Here is a 20,483-nt window from a genome sequence, read left to right on the forward strand (position 1 = left end):
ACGTCAATGTCTTTCCACCTACTAAATCCTCCCAAACGCCAGCCGGAGTAGCCGAACGGTTCTAGGCGCTACAGGCTGGAACAGCACGACCGCTATGGTCGCAGGTTCGAATCCTGCCTCTGGCATGGATGTGTGTGATGTCCTTAGGTTAGTTAGGTTTAATTAATTCTAAGTTCTAGGCAACTGATGACCTCAGAAGTTAAGTCGCATAGTGCTCAGAGCCATTTGAACCCTTTTTTTCCTCCCAAGCAAATAACCAACTCACACACTTTGTTTCTGAACACATAATAAACTGATGAAGCAAGTGTATTTTACTTTTCTCTTTGTTCTTCTACACTGAACTGAGAGTCTCTATCAGTTTAATTTCTATCTGTACTCGACGTAAGGCGCGTGTCTTACAGGTCATCCAACAATCACAAGTAATCATTTTGCGATGTTGCAGTTCTTCTTGTTATGTTCGTGCTTGCTACGAAAATAGCATCATGTGAGTTAGGAAAAAAGTAGGAAATAAAAAATAACCCATTGAAGATAGCACAGAAAGTGCTGAAACGTGTCTGGGTGAAACAAAGCAGAAAAAAAGAGGAATTCCTCGCCCTAACCACAAGTAATTTCCTTAGTGCGTTAGAGGGCAGCCTTAAGTTTTCTGCTAATGAATTTAACAACTTGCTAGACAAGCTACAAAATCGAGAAAAGGGAACTGGAAAGAACCAATCAAGATTAGTGGAGGAAAGAAGATGAGGTCTTCTGGTGAGATGAATAAACGTTAATGTCAACAGCAACAGGAAATGGTGTAGGATTCGTTTTCAACAGGAATGTAGTTCGGAGTTTGAATTACTTCCAACAATACAGTGATAACATTGTTTTCATCAGAGTGGACGACAAACCAACATGAGAAACAGTAATTTAGGTATAGATACCGACGTCAGAACACAAGATGAAGGTAGGAAAAATGGCTACACAGAAGGGACAACTCAGTATGTAAATGAAATACGAAGATAGGAACAGTTTCTGAGGACACTGAAGGATTAACTCAGTTTTTATGGGGAGGATATAAAATAATAATAACGGGAAATGAAACGCCTTAGTAAGGGCAGTAAGTGAAGATGATGTTACGGAAGAACATGGGCTCTCCAGTAGGATTAAGAGGACAATGACTTCTTGATTTCTGAGGTGAACTTCAGATGGTAACAGCGACAACACTGTTCAAAAATCACAAGACTAAGAGGTGCACTTGCAAAAGTCTTGGAGACGAGGGAAAGCAGCAGATGGGTTACATCACTGTCTGACGAAGATTCTAGAAATTCATACTGGTCTGTATAGCGCACCCAGGAACAGATTTAGACTCAGACAATAATTTAGTAATGATTAGGAATATGTTGAAGTTTATAAGAATCGGCAGGAAGAATCAACATGAAGAGATATGAGGCATTGAAGTACTGAGGAGTGATGGTGTACGTTTGACGACCTATGATACCGTAGGTACGGTGATAGTTAATACCTCAATAAGTATTTCATATGATGCACATCTCTATAACAAGAATGTAGTCACTATAGGACAAGGAAGGAAGGTGTGAAGAAAGTTTGGGTAGCAGAAGAAATACTTGAACTGATGGATGAAAGACGAAAGTACAAAAATGTTTAGGGAAACGCAGTATTATAAGTCACTCAGGAATGAGATTAATAGGAACTGCAGGAAAGCTGAAGTGAAATGGCTGGAGAAAAAATGTGAAACATCGAAATGAAATGGTCGTCGAAGGGACAGATTCAGCATGTAGAGAAGTCAGAAGATCTAAGGTGAAATTATAATTTAACACGTCGGCACTGCGAAAGGAGAAGGAATTCCAGTGGTCAGCTCAGACCAGAGAGCAGATGCGTGTGAAGAATACAGTGAAGACCTTTACGAGGTGGAAGGACCGTCCACTGGAGAGACAGAAGGTGAAATTATAGTCAATTTGGAACGTTTTGTTGGACGTGGAAACGAAGATATTGGTTTATAGAATGTATGAGACCGGAGATAAATCTTCAGACTTCTGAAGCTCTTTCATCAACGCAGTTCCGAAGACAGCAGGAACAGATAAGTGCGAGGACGATGGCTCAATTAGATTAATAACTCATGCATCCAAGGTGTTGACAAGGTAATAGATGCAACGTTTAAGAGAAAAATAAGACAGCTTCATAGATTTGTTGTCTGAAAAAGTGTTATACATTATTTAAAGATGGAAGATGTTCGAAATTCTCATCATACAACTCGTAATAATCAAGAAGGAAAACTAAGATGAAAGACGAAGAACAAAGTGCTCTGATTCAAACAACGTAAGAAATGGATGAAGTCTATCTTTACCACTGTTCGATCTAAACATCGAAGAAGTGCTCATGGAAATTTATAGTTGAATTAGGAGGGAGATTATAATTTAAGATGAAAGAATGTCAATAGTATGGTATGAAATTTCTATCCTCTGTTGAAAATATTAAAGGAGGTACTGAGTGGAATGAACAATCTGCTGAGCACAGAATATGGATTGAAATTGAAGTTAGTCCTGACATATGTTTACACCTGTGCGCCTTGCGAGCAGTCGCCGTGCGTTTGTAGCCACGCGGTATGCACCCAGTATAAACACAGGTGTGAATGTGATCATCCGGACGCACATGTCGAAGACCATGAAGTATATGAAGTGAAAGAATTCTGCTAGTTTGGAAGCAAAATGTGTGGTGGAAGAACTCAGGAAAAGAGTGCTCTCTTGGATAAAAGAAGTCTAATACTATTGATCGTCGACCTTAACTTACTAACAAATGTCTGAAAATGTACATTTGGAGCATAGCATTGAACGGAAGGTAATCCACGGCTGGTAGAGGAATCTATATAGACAACAGTAGATATATTTGAGATATGGTGCTCTAGAAGAATGTTGAAAAGTGTAATGGAATGTGTAGTTAACCGTGCATCTATTATTTCTTGCATAAACTGACTTGCAGATTACTAATTATATTGCCCCACATTTGATGGCAATAAAAGTGACGTCAATAATTAAATGGAATCAAGAAGCGAAAGGTTATGAAATTAAAGGAAGGATAAGCGAATGGAATAGATTCTTTGGACAAAACATGAAATATCTGCATTTATTTCAATACCATTTACATAAAAAATTACATATCTGAGAACCGATTTGTCTGGGCGTGGACAGGACTCAGTTATTAATGGGAAGGGGGGCGGCTGGGGAATGAATCTTCTCACCATTCTTGATAGTCACTTGTTGTGTGGTGATGATGACGGCAGATTTAAACTCAGACAATAATTTAGTAATGATGAAGAGTAGGTTGAAGTTTAAAAGGATCGGCAGGAAGAACAAGATGGAGAGAAATGGGGCATTGAAGTACTAAGGAATGATGATGTACATTTGAAGATCTATGAGGCCGTAGGTACAGTGATAATCAATACCTCAACAGGTATTTCGTATGATGCACATCTCTATAAAAAGAAGGTAGTCACTATAGGACAAGAAATAAAAGTCTCCTCGTAGCGGCGGAGGCGTGCCGGCAGCCCTCATCGGCCACCCTTGGCTTCACGGCGAGGCCCAGTTACAGTCTCGCCGTGTGTTTCCCACGCAGAAGCAGCGATATTACGGTGTCGGGAGGCAGATGTGGGCGATGGATGGAAGTGTCCTCTTGCTTCCGCGCTGTCTCACCGACTATCCACTTACAATCCCTCTCCTAAGCTCAATGAGTCCTCGAGATTATCCTACTCTCGATATTGTCATTCGTGGACCAAAACTTCAGTGACGTAAATGACTGATCGCTGTTTCATGACTACGCCACCTAGTGAAGGGTGAAAATGGTCTACTTTTTGTGGCCTGGTGTAGCTCGAAAGCTGTCGTCTTCCTCACGTTTACACTGTCAAGACTCTTCCCATCGTCGGTCGCGTATTGTTCCTAAGCTCCCGTGAAAGCAGCCTCGCGACACTTCATCTCAAAAGCTATACCTTCGTGAGGCCTGGATAGACACTTTATGTTTTATCTAAGAACCTGCTGCCATTCATAATTTTACAAGCAACGTCCCTACCGTCCAGGAAACAATTTTTAACCAGGCCTGTGACACCTATTTTCTACATATTTTGTATCTGTATCGATATGTCTACGACAATTTGTAGTGTTGCTTATGTAGAGTGTTGTATCTGTCATGGAAATTCTTTGACTGTGTATACGTATTTGAGCCGTGTGAACTTTTTGAACGATGTTGCTTAAATTGTGGTTGTGGATTTAAAGAACTACATGAATGATTGTTATATAATGTACTATAATTGATTTGGTCCATATTTAGGGAACGTAGGGTTGGATATAAAAGATGTGGGGAAGCGCTTCAGCTACGGAAGTAGCATGGCGGGGTGGAAAAGATGTGGTTGGAGCGCAAGTGGGAACTCGTCCTTGGACAAGGAATCTGAACTGAGCAATGCTGTGGTTAACACCCCGCTATCACAAGCGGGTTATTGTGCCTCAGCCGGCCAGTGTGGCCAAGTGGTTCTAGGCGCTTCAGTCTGGAACCGCGTGACCGCTACGGTCGCAGGTTCGAATCCTGCTTCGGGTATGGATGTGTGTGATGTCCTTAGGTTAGTTAGGCTTACGTAGTTCTAAGTTCTAGGGGACTGATGACCTCAGATGACCCCATAGTGCTCAGAGCCATTTGATATTGTGCCTCATATTCTTGGAGTTTTGAGGCCAGAGTAGCTTAAGAGCAGTATTTATGGCATCGGATGCTGCATTTCGTGATATTATTCTCATGGCATGGTTTTTTGCCGTGTAAAAATATAATTCCGATGCCAAGAATGAACGTAACAGGGTGATGCCAACAGTACTGCCATGACTGCATCGCCACTATATTGACAGCCACTGCACATTCGCCACCTGTGCCATCAGTCTTCCACTAAATTTTTTATATTTGGCACTATGGAAATGGACCAGGTATTTGTGAAATTTGCTTTATTTTAATACTAATTTCGGTGTTGGTACAAACTCTATCTTACACTCGCGATTATCTCAACTCACAAACTTGGACAGGAATCCTATCGTAGAGAATTTAATTCCTAGTGTCCTAATTTATTACGGAAAGACTTATTCATCAGGTGAAATAATATTTCTGATGCTTTCTAATGTGTGGAGTTATATTCTTTAAAGTACAATTTTATAGTTTGAGAAATACTCCACTTGCAGTGCATTTTTAAGTCTATCAGCTGTCATTTTCTTAAATAATTTGCAAAGCTGCCTGAAAATAGTAAAATTGTAGGATAAAAGACCAATAACATTGATTTGAAGTGAAAAAGATTATTAATTGTTGTGTTTATGAACTTTCATCAGAAGTATAAAGTTGTATCAGTGTTCATTTCATGTGAGAGTGTTTGAACTTGAATTTAATGTTGCGTTGGCATTTGAACAGCCAACTATATTTTGAGTAGGTTAGAAGACTGCTTATCGTTACCCTTCCTATTCCGGTATAGACCACCAGTAGTGTCCTCTCACTAGATTTTGCATTGATCTTAAGCAATCCACTCAGCCCCACGTCTACTCGTTTATCATGAGCGATAACACTGATAACAGAAACGATATGAAACCAATTTTGTCCACGTCACTGCCAGGCTGTTTGCAGCTACTCCGTTTATCGACTCCTGAGATTCTTTGCTAAAATAAAGTTTGTCCAAAATATTCTGCTTCTTCATTAAGACGTTCACTTGGTTTCAAAAGAATGGATGAATTGATACCCAGCTGTTGGCCTACACCCCTTCCGTGACTGGTACCTATTAGCAGAATTTCTCTTTCCCTCTTCTATTCTTCCCTCGGCTTTCTTTAACTGACGTAATATTGTTTCGCGGCACCCCACATTTCTCATATTCAGTATCAGGCTCTTCCTCTCTAATTCCAGCAGTAAGCCAAATCTACTACTTAACTGAATTTAGAATTTTCTAGTAAAATTTTCACTGTTAATCCTTTGCTTGGCCCATTTTCTCTGCACGTCTTTTCTTTTTCCTCCTTCAATGCAGTAATTCAGGTTTCGAGTTTTACAACTCTGTCTGAACGGCATAAATCTTCAACTACGGTTGCTCGATCTTCAGGATTTTCGGATGAAATCCACAGTTCCATGGCAAAGGCTCTTCGTGCACCTCTACCTCCTCCCACTGCAACTGACACACTGAAACCAAAACTCATGATTTTCGCAACTGTTTAATTAACGTTCTGTAACATTCACGCTTCTCAAATATGGCCGGTCGATGTTATAAAGCTTTAACAGTAGACACAACGAAAGAAAGACAACAGATGTAATGAAACTGAAATTGACGCTAATCTTTTCATACGATTCTCAAACGTACGAAAACGTAAAAACATGCATAAAATAACGACCCTAGGCGCGAGGAGAAAATCTCTGGAGTACTGTTTTCGATTTCGTTTCCATTTCATCCAATCATTATATTCAACTTCCTTAAATGTACATTCTCATCAACTGGTGCTCTTCTACTTTTATTGCTAAGCTGCACTGTTTTCTTTTCGATGTAATGGTTATACATTATTTTATTCTTGTATTCGATTTCCAAGCCTTCGCGGTTTACGGTCATCTGAGATGAGGTCATTAGTACAAAGAGCAAACCGAAGATGGCTCTGATCTGTTGCATTAACACAAATCTCATTTCTGTTCTCCCACTTTAATTATATGAAAACCACGCCTAGGAAAGCTAAGACTAGCTTTTCTGGTACGGTATTCCTTTTCCCGACCCAGGTATGAGCACTTCTTCGATATTCTGAAACAAATTTCTTCTTCTGCAAGCTCTATGCTTTCAGTATTTTGAGATGTGGTAGTGTGGGTCCAGAAATGAAAAAAATGTCAAGTCAACGTGGGCTCTGAAGAGCATACCTGAAGAGAGCTATGTGCAGCTTTGTCAACTTCGCTGCAGTGGAACACATCTCTTCTACTGAACAACTGCTCATAGAGTTCAAGGTAAGCGTACTGGAGACCATGTTTGCTAGACAGTTTGTCTGGTTTTGGTTTACACCATCTCCTCTCAAAATATGGAAAGCAAAGAGCTTGCAGAAGAAGAGTTTTGTTTGACAGTATTGAATTTCACGGTATGAAGATGAATGATGCTCAGAGCTCTTCAGGTATGTGTTTTTGAGTCCACGTTTACTAGAATTTTTAGCTTTGAATGATCGTCAGGTTCATATCCCTGAATACTTATCTTTCCTCTTGGGACACACTGCATGTTCCTCGGTATAGTAACCTTGTCCAAAACGACGTCTTCTCTCGGGGAGCTTCTAACACAGATTTCGTTGAACCCGAATGAAAACCTGTATTAAAAACAATGTATCGCTGACATGATAGTAATTCATAGTCACTACTGCCTTCTATATTTCCTTCCCCATCTCGCATGGAAGCTCTTGTACTTTCTGTACTGGAATTTTGTAGCACCTCTGAATACCACACCTACACAGCCGTTATCGGCAGGGAATGGCGCCTTTGTTGGCTGACGATTATCAGTAAACTGTAGTTGTTTCATGCACTTCCAGTGGTCTAGTCTCATATGAAATGAGACCTGTTTAACTTGTAGTTTCTTGCACTCCCCGTCCGATTTCATAACACGTCCCTGTTGGCCCAATTTTTTCTTAAGATCTTACTTTGTGATATTTCCGATTTATTACGTTCCTCACTGACATTTAAATTACCTTGTTCAGTCATCCGAATGGCATGCACTAGCTCTTCGGTCTATTTTCCTTGCAGCACGCGCTGTACTTTCGTTCCGGCCTGTATCGAATATGAGTTTGCTTCACATCCACCCTAAGTAAGCTTCGCTGCCACATAATGTTCTCATCAGACGGTGCTTTCCTCATTAGATAGTGGAGTCATGATAATATTATGGCCAATGAGTGTTTGGCTGTCGTCAACATGCCGTGAGTCTGCTTCAGAAGTGGTTCTATTATTAGCAAGAGTAACATCAATGTTTGTCGATCGAACTGATTTGTTGTGATATGTAGATAGATTGAATGGTTCATTAATTATATGTAAACCTACTGCTTCTGTCTAGGATACCCAAACCACTTTCGACTGTTTTAATACAGTACAGCCTCGATGCGGCATTAACGTCAAACCTAGAATGCTATTTCTTCCAGCATTCCAATCCTGCTGTGTGCCTTTGATCTTTAGCGATTTTTCTGTCCAGTGAACAAACACATTTAAAGGGCATCTACCTATGCGTTGGACATGTTTTCAGCTGCAAACTCAGGTTGTTTCAAATATTTTCTTATCATCAAAAATAAATAATAAATTTTCCTGCCATTCGTCACAATTTGTTCAGGTAGTTTTTTCGTTTATTTTTATTTCATCCTCTACCCCACGCACTGTCCTCTTGACCTAGGCTCTTCCCAGAAGCTTCTGTGCGGCTGGCCACGTAGCCCACGCTGCCCTTATCACAAAAACACAGTTCCTTCTGCTTCCTAGTGTCCCTGCTGACTTTAGGTCACTCCTTTACTGACACACCTTGTACGACATTATACCCTTAGTTATACACGCTAGTCATTCGTGACACATACGCGACCCCCCCCCCCCCCCCCCCCCCCCCGTCTCCGAGGGAGGATTTTGTAGTCTCTGTCCTCAGAGACTTACTCTTAAAGTACATATTCTGTCACTACACATAGGTAATCCAACAACTACTGCACATTTAACTTCCCTATTTATAATTATATTCTTTTATAGGACACACATTAACTTTTCACCTTACTTTACATATTTTGCTTGAATATACGTACAGTTGAACAAAGCATTTCCTATACATTGGATACACAAGTTAATTCCTTTACAGGACATATATTAACACAAAACAGCTGTTTTTACCACAAGCAGATCGTATCCAGAGTTACATAGCATTTTCTTTCAAACAATTTATGAATATACAATTCACAATACACCTTTGCATAAAGCAATTCATCATGAGTGCATCATGATCTAATATGCATCATAGTTTCTTTCTTGTAAAAGGGTATAAACGAAATCCTTCTATTATGAAAACATCATGAATTCTTCCTTTATCAAAGACGCACAAAATGTCATTTCATCTACATTCTCAAAACTAGCACCACCCAATTATACATTTCTCTTATTTACCACTTTCACTTTTTTGTTAATCTCTTATCTGCTCTTGACGTCAATATTGAGGGCTGTCTTCGAAATTTTCCAGATGTCTTATTGGTACAATACTTCTTTCAATCTCTTAAAGCTGGCTGATATCTTGCCAATTTTCTACTTGGATACTGAATTACATTCTTATCCTTTACATTTATTTTCTAACAACAGTCATCACCCATTGTTCCACACAAGAACCGAAAACACCCTGTACAGCATTTAAAATGTTTACAAATACACATACTAGAATCCTGATTACAATTCTTGTCCCTCCGTAATTCCAAACAGGTATACTGCTTAATGAAAATCCACTAAAATCAGTTCCTTGTTCATACACAAATTCGTTTTTCAATTTGTTCAATTTATGCACTGCTTCGTTTAAATCACCTTTTTTGTATGTTCAACAGGCAAATTGAAAGTAAGTTCTGTTATATTTCGCTTTTCCTGATTAGCAATGCAAAACATTAAGTCCATATTCAAATTCGGAACTGTATCATAATTTGTAAAAATTCACTCTAATAATGTGTTAAGACTCTAGTACCATTTGACCACGACATCCTCTACGTTTTCCCACAAATTCTAATTTTACTGTGCCACGAATAATTACATCAGTAGGTTTATTATCATTACATGACACTGCAAGACCTTCAGTGTTTGGTGCTACAAATAACCATTCGTTACCTCTTATTTGTACCCCAACACTTTCGTTTACATTAAGTTCTTTCAGATAAAATCTTTAGGTATTTATTTACAGGCTCTAATACTCTAGCTCCATACATTTCATGCTCATAGGCAGAAAAAAGCACAAATATTTACTTCAAAATTCAATTACTTTGATCTATTTTTTCACATAGCAGCTGATCATTATTTATACTGTCTTTTTCCAACATCTATTAACAGTATTTACTTCCGTGAACAAATGTTTCTTTATGTATACTTCAACAGTAAGTGGCCAGATTTTATGCATATCAAAGAGGGGAATATTCAAGACCTAACTTAACAATTGCCAGCTATGAACGCATCGTGGTCTATTACTTTGAGCAACTGAAAACCATTGCCCCCTGTAAGTGCCAGTGGGAATCTCTTACCTTTAACGTCATATTTTATCAGTTCTAAATATTTTATTACTTGCACAGGATTATTGAGATGAGGTTCTAAAATACTTTTCTGTGCATTTACAATTGCAGTAGTTAGCAAATCGTATTCCAGTTCTAACTCATTAAGGGCAGATGTCAGCTGAATCTGTCAGTGCTATTTTGGAATTGTTTTATGTCCTGACTACGCCTTTTCACTCCCTGTGTGACAACTTGTTCATTTTTTTGCTATGGAGCTTATTGTTTGCTTAAAAGTGGTTGGCTTTGTTTTTACTATGGTAAACTGTTCTCTGTTAACCTTAATAGCTGTTCCTGCTCCCTTTCTAAAACATAACTTTTTGCCTTGAAATACGACGCATCTTCATCCAGAGCTCCAAATAATATTTTGTTTATTTCCCCAACAAATTATAGTACTCCACCGTTTCGTATTCATGGTGAGCTAACTGTCCAGCTAGACTTTGTGACTTCTCTATTATACCTATGTGAAACTGTAGAGCATGTTTTTCTCTGGCACATTCTGTAATTAAAAGAACTCTTTCAGGCGATTAGCGTGTACTGTTACATATTTATTACCTCTTAAATATATGACCAAATTCCACCATTTAACTTTGTTTACCACATATGGGCCTCGCTATTGACTATCTGATCTCTTCGATCTTCCTCTATGAACACTTACGTCATACAGCAGAACTTTATCCCCTGGTTGAAATTCTTTGGGATTTTGGTCTTGTAATAACATCCCTTATTCTTTCAGTTAATACGACCATTAAAATCACGTGCTCACTGGTGCATAAATCTCATTCGCTCTTTTATTTCAAGCACATAATCATCGTAATTACAAATTTCCTGTGATGGGTTCTTTTGAAAAATTCCTGGTATATTAAACAGTCTCTCAAAGAATAGTTCTGAGGTGTGTGTCCAGTTGCACCATGCGGTGTTGTATTAAATACGAATAGAGCATATTGACTCCAAGAATCCCAGTTGGTCTGTGCTGCATCTGTGAAGTGTCTGAGCGCTTCAGTTGAGGTTGTGTGTGTTCTTTCTGACGCGCCATTACTCTGTGGATGGTAGCAAGTCGTCTGAATCTTCTCTATACTCGGTAGTCTGCATACTCTTCGCATTGTTTCTGTAATTAAGTAACTATCCACATCACTCAGTAGTATGGATGGTAGTCCAAATTTTAAATAATCTTTTCGACTAGAGCTCTTGCTACCGCTTCGATATCTTGCTTTTCAATATGTTCTCCAACTAGGAACTTTGTTAGTGCCTCCTGAATAGTAAGGATGTACTTATTACCTTTATCTGATCGTGGAAGGGGGCCAACGAGGTCGACATCACATCTTTCAAAAACACACTCAGGAGTTGTTATGTCCATAGGCATTTTAATTTTATTTTGGGTAGTCTTATTCATGTGTCAGCTGTCACAATGGCGAATATACTGCTCTATATCTGCTTTCATAGCTTTCCAAGTACAATATTTCTTTATCCTGTCATGAGTTCTAGCTCTTCCCTTATGGCCACCAATCTGTGACTCACGGAACTCTTTTAGAACCGGTTTCCTGTCCTCTCGACTCAGTCTAGCAGCTGTAACTTCACAGCTGTGTCCCCTGCCATGACCTGCGTACCTTTATTTTCCAAGTGCTTGCGTTGTTGGCCCCGCTCTCCCGTTTTCCAGATTGTCCTTTAGTGTCACCACTTAAAACTTCAGTGACAGCCGTTAAACTCTCATCCTCTGCAACTGTCTCAAGTGTTTCGATTGTGTTTTCTAAGTTGCTTTTATTGTCTTCCTTCTCATGAGAAGCCGTACTCACATTTATGATTCTACAGAGGTCATCTGCAACCTGTTTTAACTTGCTGCTTTTGTAAAGAATTCTCTTCCAGTTTTAGTATAAATTTTAACAATTTAGATAACGGATCAGAAATACTGCTTGTCCAAGTTAGTGGCTTTTGATCCGTGCATATTGAGAATTTTTGGGCGAATAAATACCGTCGGAAACGTTTAACTGCCAAACATATGGCTAACATTTCCTTCTCTATAGTACTGTATGATTGTTCCACCTTATATAATGTTCTGGATGCATAAGCCACAAGTAGATCACTATTCAGTTTTCTCCGGCTCAGCACAGCCCCGATAGAGCTCTGACTAGCGTCAGTCATAACAATGAACTCTTTACTAAAATCAGGATACTGCAATATTGGAGGACTTAACAGTTTTTCCTTCAACTGTTGAATTGCCTCCTCTTACTCCATTCCACAATTTGCATGCTACTCCTTTCTTCAGTAAATTACATATGGGTATTGAAATTTTACTATCATTATTTATAGAATGACGGCAGTACCCGCTTAACCGTAGAAAGGCTTTTAACTGTGTAGTTGTCTCTGTGGATACTGATTTACTGCCTTGACATTCTTTGTATCGGGCTTTTACCGCTCTGCTGCAAGAACACGCCCCAAGAAAGTAACCTCTTTGCGCAAGAAGTCATCTTCGTCTACTTCTAACCTTAAACTGTAATGTCGTAAGCTTTCAGAGACATCATGAAGTCGACTACCACGCTCTTCTAATGAGGTGCCAAAATTACAACGTCATCTATCACGGAGGTAAATTAATACAATTCCTCCTTGTAATCCAATGAGAACGGAATTCATTTACTGCAGAGGAATGTACTTGAAGCTGTTTACATGCATTACTATGGCATTCTCTTGTACTCATAATGCCCATATCCGTTTCCACCCGAACCCACACGATCGTGCAGGCTCGGTTTTTATTTTTTTACGACAAACTGAATCTCTTGCCTTGCTTCCAACCGACCTGCACAACCTTGTGCGCTACGCGTTTCTCATGTTTATGTTGCCATTCGGCGCCAACAGATTGCAGCACATGTTGTTTACGTTGATCGAGAAGTGAGCATTATGCCGGCGCCTGGTTAGTAGCTCATAATTAAGTTAAATTGAATTGTTTCGGCGATTTGCTGGATCTGGTTATTTGTAATAGTGTGTATAATGTTGTGATATTGATAATTATTAGTAACTTCATATCTTTGCACAGTAATTGTGCAGGTTAGGTGTTGACTGTGTAACTTCATCCTCCAGTGAGTGTTATTGATTGTGTCATTGGCTTCCCTATATTACTGCTTTTCATACAGTTTGGAATGGGAAAGTTTTTATGCACATTCCCGTTATTGTATGCAGGTTTATCAGACAATCAAATCCGTTCGCAATTAGAGGATTCGGATTTGAGTGGCATTTCGTCAGATGAAGACGACGAGTATGTTCCTTGTCCTTCAAATATTCGGCAAGCAGATGACTCGTCTGATGATGATTTGAGTGCTGAAGAAGTTCCTGAAGAGCACAGGAGTTCACACAGTGTCACAGAAGGTGTCAAACCACTGCTTTTTGGGAGATCAAATTTTGTTCAGAAGTTTCATTCACCAAACATTAATTACAGTGCTGTTGAGGTCAGTGACAAAGAAGTGCTATCTGGGTTACCTATTTCGTGTATCATTGCCATTTTCTTACTAAAAATCTTCTTTCTAATTCTAGAGTCCTTCACTAATTGGAGCTTCCGCTGAATATTTATGTGAATATTTCAGTGAAAAGTTTTTCGAAGAGGCAGCGAAATATACAAATATGTATAGTGTTGCAAAGACAGGGAAATCCCTAGCGACTACAGCTCATGAACTGAAGGTGTTTTTTGGGATAAATTTAATGATAGGGTGCATAAGGTATCCTAGGCTACCCATATACTGGAAGAAATCTATTTCTTTATCAGCTATTAGTGACACTATGCCTAGAGACCGGTTCCTTGCACTCAGGAATAATGTGCACTTTGTTGATACTATAAAACCACCTGAAGAGTCTAAAACTAATAGACTGTGGAAAGTTCAGCCAGTGATCGACACAGTAAGAAGAAGATGTCACAGTTTGCCTCGTAGCTTTAACTACTACAGTATTGAAGGGCAAATTATCCTTTTTACCGGGCCTTGCAAACTGAGGCAATATGTTAAAGGAAAACCAAGGCCTGTAGGTCAGGTATAGTGTTGGATTTTTAAATTTATCAGGGGGCTACTACACCTGTGGGTGATAAGTCATTAGGATTAGGCCCTTCTGTTATTTTACGATTAACACAGACTCTCCCACAAGGAAGTTTTGTTTATTTTGATAGGTACTTTACCACAATTCCTCTCTTAGCAAAGCTTAAAGAGAAAGGAATTGAGGGTACTGGCACAATAAGAGGAGAGTGTCATTCATATGTTAGAGCAAAGGAAGCTGTAGTAATTACTGAGTGGCAGGACAGTCAGAGGGTCGTGATAGCATCCACTTGTGCTGGCATTGAGCCAAAATGTAAAGTTCAAAGGTGGTGTAAGCAGGAGGGTCACTATCTTGATGTGGTTGCCCTATTGTAATTCAGCAGTACAATGACAATATGGGTGGCATAAACATTCATGACCAGTAGATAGAGTGTTACCGACCATGGTTCAGAACCAGAAAATGGACACCCAAGTGCTTGCATTTCATAGACCTTTCAGTGGTCAACTGCTGGTTTCTCTACAGAGAACACTGTCGTGAAAACCAGACTGCCAAAAAGAACATTATGGATCTTCTGTCATGTCCAGACAGAAAAAGGAGAGCTGAAGAGTTTGAAACACCGTTGGGTGATACGTTAAGTATCTCCATAAAGGCAAAAGTTTACAAACCCAATCCGAAACCAGGTTTGGACAAGCGATATGATGGGTATGATCACTGGCCGACAGTGGATGATATTTTGTCACCACGAACACGTCAGTATGAGCGCTGCAGTTCCAGAACAAAGACAAAGTGCATAAAATACAATCAGTACTTATGTCTTGCAAAAGGAAAGGATTCTTTCAAATTATTTCATGAAAAGTGAAGCAGTCTGAACCATGACTTTGTGTTACAAAACAAATAAAAAAATTATTATTAATTTTTTTACCACAGAATATGATTTGCAATCTATGTAACATTTTTATAATAACTAATAAATAAAAGTAATGAAAGAATAATTTTTTATTCATAACTGTTCCTGAGGTAACTTATAATATCAAACAAATAGCGGAAGGTCAGAGAATAATTTTGGTAAAATAAAACCTGACCCTCACGATTGTGCTAGTTGTTTTCCCGCAAAATTTTTTGTGGAAGAGTTTTTTTATTATTTTTCCCAGTGTCTACTATGCCCAAGTATACAGGGAATTCAACTTTATTCACCATTTTTTTTAAAAAAAAGTGTTCAGGGTGGAAAGGGTTATGGCATACTAAACGCCGTTTTCTTCTTTTATGTCCTATATAACAGCTCATTTTACTAAGGTTAGAAGCTCCTCTTTTCGTTCTTCCGTGTTTGCGATTTAAAAACTGGGTTGTTTTGGAAATCAGTCTTATGCAAACACAATGCGTTTATTTTTATACTTACGCAGACGTGTTTCGACGCCAGTTTGTCATCTTCTTTGGGTCACATTTTTATTTCTGTAAAGTACAATATCACATTTGTAATAATTTAACTGCTGTAGGCCTAAGAAAGCCAATATTTGAAATCTGTTTTGTTTTGTTTAGGCACTTACCTGAAAATTTCATCGCTAACTGCACTGTATTATTATACACCGATTTTAGTGCTCGTTTTCGCCGGTTTTTTTTTGACAGCATGTCATCTGCAAACTAACAATCACGAAAATTATTGCGTATTTGAGGACAGCTGTTTCGAGGGTAGAGGTTATGTACGTTTCTGTACTTACATTTATCGTCCTGTTTCGTGTCCATGGTTGATGTGTCAATTAGCTGCTATTTAGTGCATTGTTTTCACTCAGTTTTTCCACAAATTTCCATTCACTATTTCGCCTCATATGCATTTACTCAGAATGTGGACAAATGTGATCTGAACGGACACTTCTGACAACACACTTAGTGAGAGGTGTTATGTTATCGTCGTTGCTCACTTGTTCATCGTTGGTCTTGTGTTTGTAATGGCGCTTATTTTGAATGTGTGTGTGTGTGGGGGGGGGAGAGAGAGAGAGAGAGAGAGGGAGAGAGAGATGGTAGAGGGGGGGGGGGGGAACCAAGACACCAGAAGTATTTTGACTGTTGTGCTTTTTGTGGGGGGTCACCTTTGTATAGTTCATTGAGTGTTCCAAACAGTGTTTTGTTGCACAGTGTTGTATTTTCATTCAGGACTCTCTTTCCCTGTATTATTGCTTATTGTAGGGGTTAGTTCTCCTCTATTGTGAGTTTTTGATGGTGTGTTGCTTTCTATGAGGATCTTATGATCAGTCTCCAGGTTTTTGTGGTGGTTTTCTTTTATTGAATGATCTACAAAAGTGGAGTGTGTACTATCACTTCTTAGACTTCTTAGGGCTCTGAGTTGTTTGGCGTACCTCGATTTCGAATTTTACCATGTTTGGCCTATGTAGACCGACTGGTATGAACTGCAGGTTAACTGATATATTCTGGCTTTAGAGAATTTGTCTGCAGAAGTGTTCTTAGACCTTCAATTCCTCTGTACTGTGTTATTTGTGCGGAATGATATTTGTAATTGTTTCTTCAGTATGTTTCCTACCATGTGGAAGTTTTTGTTACTGTATGTTAGTATGTGCCATTCTGTACACTTTTTAGGGTCTTCCTGGTATCCTGTCTTTGTCTGGAGCTTGTGTTCTTGGTTCTCTGTTGTGGCTGGTGATTTGTTGGTGGTGTGTTCTCTTTCAATTTGTTTTTTAATTTTGCTGTTCAGTTTGTTTATCATTTGTGTGTTGTACCCATTCTCTCTGGCTATTCAGTGTATTGTATTTAGTTCTGTAGTGTAGTTGAGTTTGTCCAGTGGCGTTCTGTTAAGCCTGTGTAGCATGTGTCAGAAACTTGAGAGTTTGTGTGCTTGGGGGGGGGGGGGGTTGGAGTTGATGTGAATAGTTGTACTTGTAGCTGTAGGTTTCCTGAAAAAACCAAATTTATGTTAGTTGTTGATTCTGTGTATGGTAATTTCTAGGAAATTAAGTTTCATTTAGCCGGCCGTGGTGGCCGTGCGGTTCTAGGCGCTGCATTCCAGAACCGCGGGACTGCTACGGTCGCAGGTTCGAATGCTGCCTCGGGCATGGATGTGTGTGATGTCCTTAGGTTTGTTAGGTTTAAGTAGTTCAAAGTTCTAGGGGACTGATGACCTAAGATGTTAAGTCCCATAGTGCTCAGAGCCATTTGAACCATTTTTAAATTTCATTTCCTCTTCTGTCTCAGTGGTGAATTTTATTTTTGGGTGAACTGTATTTATGTCACTGTGTAATTGTTTTATTCTGGTATCTGTTTCATCAATCAAGCAAAAGGTGTACTCTACATATTGGTTCCAGCACATAATCTTGTACTGTTCTGAATGTATGATTAAGTTGAAAATTTTGTCTGCGGTGTGGTTTAGAAATACGTTTGCAAGTAGACCACTGATGGGTGAGCCCATTGGTAGGCCATATTTTAGCAGATAGAACTCTTTCTTGAAAGTGAAATAGTTCTGTTCTGTTACAATATTTAGGTTGGTTTCTATTTCATCTATGTGTGTACTTGTTATGTTCCCTTGATACAGCAGCTGTTTCTTAACAATGCTGACTGTTACCTCTACAGGACATTTGTGTGCATGGATGTGATGTCAACAGAAAACAAGGTTGCTGTTGATGGTATGTTTATATCTTTTATCTTTTCTATCAGTTCATTGGTATTTTTTAGGTTTATGTTGCTCATGAAAGTGTATAATTTCTATAGTAAGGTGTGTAAGTGCCTTGCTAGGTGGTAAGATCGTGCATTTTTGAAACTGATTATGGGCCTGATTGGATAGTTATTTCTATGTATATTTGATAAACTATTAATTCTTTTGTGTCATGTATTTGGCTCGAGTTTCTGTGATTGTGACTCTGAGGGTTTTTAAGATATTTTGAATGTTTCTTTGGTACCTCTTGGTAGGGTCATTGATTAACTTGATGATGTTGTTCTGTTCTAAAAATTCTCCTTTTTCCTTGATGTGCTCTGTCTCATTCATCATTACAAGTGTATTCCCTTTGTCTGCTCTGGTGATGGTTGCATTGTGTTTTTGGAGTTTTTTGTTTGTTATTATAGATGTATTTTGCTGTGTTGTTTTTGTTTTTCTGATAATGTTGGTCTTGTTCTCCTTTATTATGTGTTTTATCTCTTCTGCTACAACTTCGTGTGTCAAGTTGACATTCACATTTCGGTTCTCCAACTTTTATTCTTGTTTTATTATGTATTCTGTTTCTGTGATCACGTTTTCTATGATTTTGAGTGACAGGTTTGTATTTACGTCATGCTTAGGTCTCTTTTCGAGTAATTCCCTCTCTTGTTTTGTTAATTCTATGTCAGTTAAACTGACAAGTCTGTCATGGAACTGACGTTGGGTCCTTACTCTGTCTTCTTTATCTATTTTTGTTGCAGATCTCATGAGGTGATAGAGTTTTTTTACTTTGTGTTTCTTTCTTTTTGTTCAGTGGTGTTTCTGTTTAAGTCCTCATTTCTTTAGTTATGGCATGGGAATGCGGTGGTGTTTAATGAGATTGGTTAATTCAATGTGTGTTTTGTGCAGCTGAAGATTGAGCCGCTGTTTTTTCGCATATAGGAAATGAATTTCTTCTTCTAACCAAATAATTTCTGCTTTTCTCTTGGCTTCTTGTGCTGCAGGTGACATGCTGTTTACATTGACTTTTACAAAGCCATTATTACTTAGACAGATTTTGTTAAACCTGATGTTGAGGATTGTTTTATGAAGTTGTACTGTTGTATTCTTGCATTTTTTGTAGAGCTTCTTGGGAAATGCTTGTCTTGGCTTTGAAATACCCATTTTACTAAGGTTTGAAGTTCCTCTTTTCGTCTTCTGTGTTAGCGATTTAAAAAGTGGGTTGTTTTGCAAATTTTCCTTATGCATACACAAGTAGTTTATTTTTAGATCGACCCAGACATGTTTCGACACCAATTTGTCATCTTCTGCGGGTCAAATTATTATTTCTGTAATGTACAATATCATATTTGTAATAATTTAACTGCTGTAGCCCTAGGAAATCCAATATTAGAAATTTGCTTCGTTTTTTTGGACACTCACCTTAAAATTACATCGCTAACTGAACTGTGTTATTATGGATCAAAAAACGACGAAAACGAGCACTAAAATCGATGTGTAATAATATAGTTCAGTTAGCGATGTAATTGTAAAGTGAATGTCTAAACAAAATGAAGCAAATTGCAAACAATGTATTTCTTAGGCCTACAGCAGTTAAATTATTACAAACGTGACATTCTACTTTACAGAAATAAAATTTTGACCCACAGAAGATGACACATTGGTGGGTAACTATCAAAATAAACTATTGGTGTTTGCGTAAGGCTGATTTCCAAAACAGCCCAGTTTTCGTATAACAGCATTTGATAATAACCCTTGGCTAACCATATGTTCAGAAATACTTGGCTTTTAGTAACCCATGCAAAATCTCATTTATCCTAGGAAGAGGATACACATTATTAACAGTAATCTCGTTCAGGCGCATATTGTCTGCAACCATCCGCCATTTTGGTTTCCCATTTGCATCCATTGCCTTTGGAATTATTACTGAGGTAAATTTCATCCAGTGCTATTTGGAACTATGATGTCGTCTTGTAACATTTTATCAATTTCCTCTTGCAAGACCTCTTTTTGCGCCTGTGGTATTATATATGGCGTCGAACATGTTACTCGACCTACTGCTTCTGATTTTTTAGCGATGTAATTGTAAAGTGAATGTCTAAACAAAATGAAGCAAATTGCAAACAATGTATTTCTTAGGCCTACAGCAGTTAAATTATTACAAACGTGACATTCTACTTTACAGAAATAAAATTTTGACCCACAGAAGATGACACATTGGTGGGTAACTATCAAAATAAACTATTGGTGTTTGCGTAAGGCTGATTTCCAAAACAGCCCAGTTTTCGTATAACAGCATTTGATAATAACCCTTGGCTAACCATATGTTCAGAAATACTTGGCTTTTAGTAACCCATGCAAAATCTCATTTATCCTAGGAAGAGGATACACATTATTAACAGTAATCTCGTTCAGGCGCATATTGTCTGCAACCATCCGCCATTTTGGTTTCCCATTTGCATCCATTGCCTTTGGAATTATTACTGAGGTAAATTTCATCCAGTGCTATTTGGAACTATGATGTCGTCTTGTAACATTTTATCAATTTCCTCTTGCAAGACCTCTTTTTGCGC

Source organism: Schistocerca piceifrons, chromosome 1 (genome assembly GCF_021461385.2).
Source record: "Schistocerca piceifrons isolate TAMUIC-IGC-003096 chromosome 1, iqSchPice1.1, whole genome shotgun sequence".
Lineage (NCBI taxonomy): Eukaryota > Metazoa > Arthropoda > Insecta > Orthoptera > Acrididae > Schistocerca > Schistocerca piceifrons.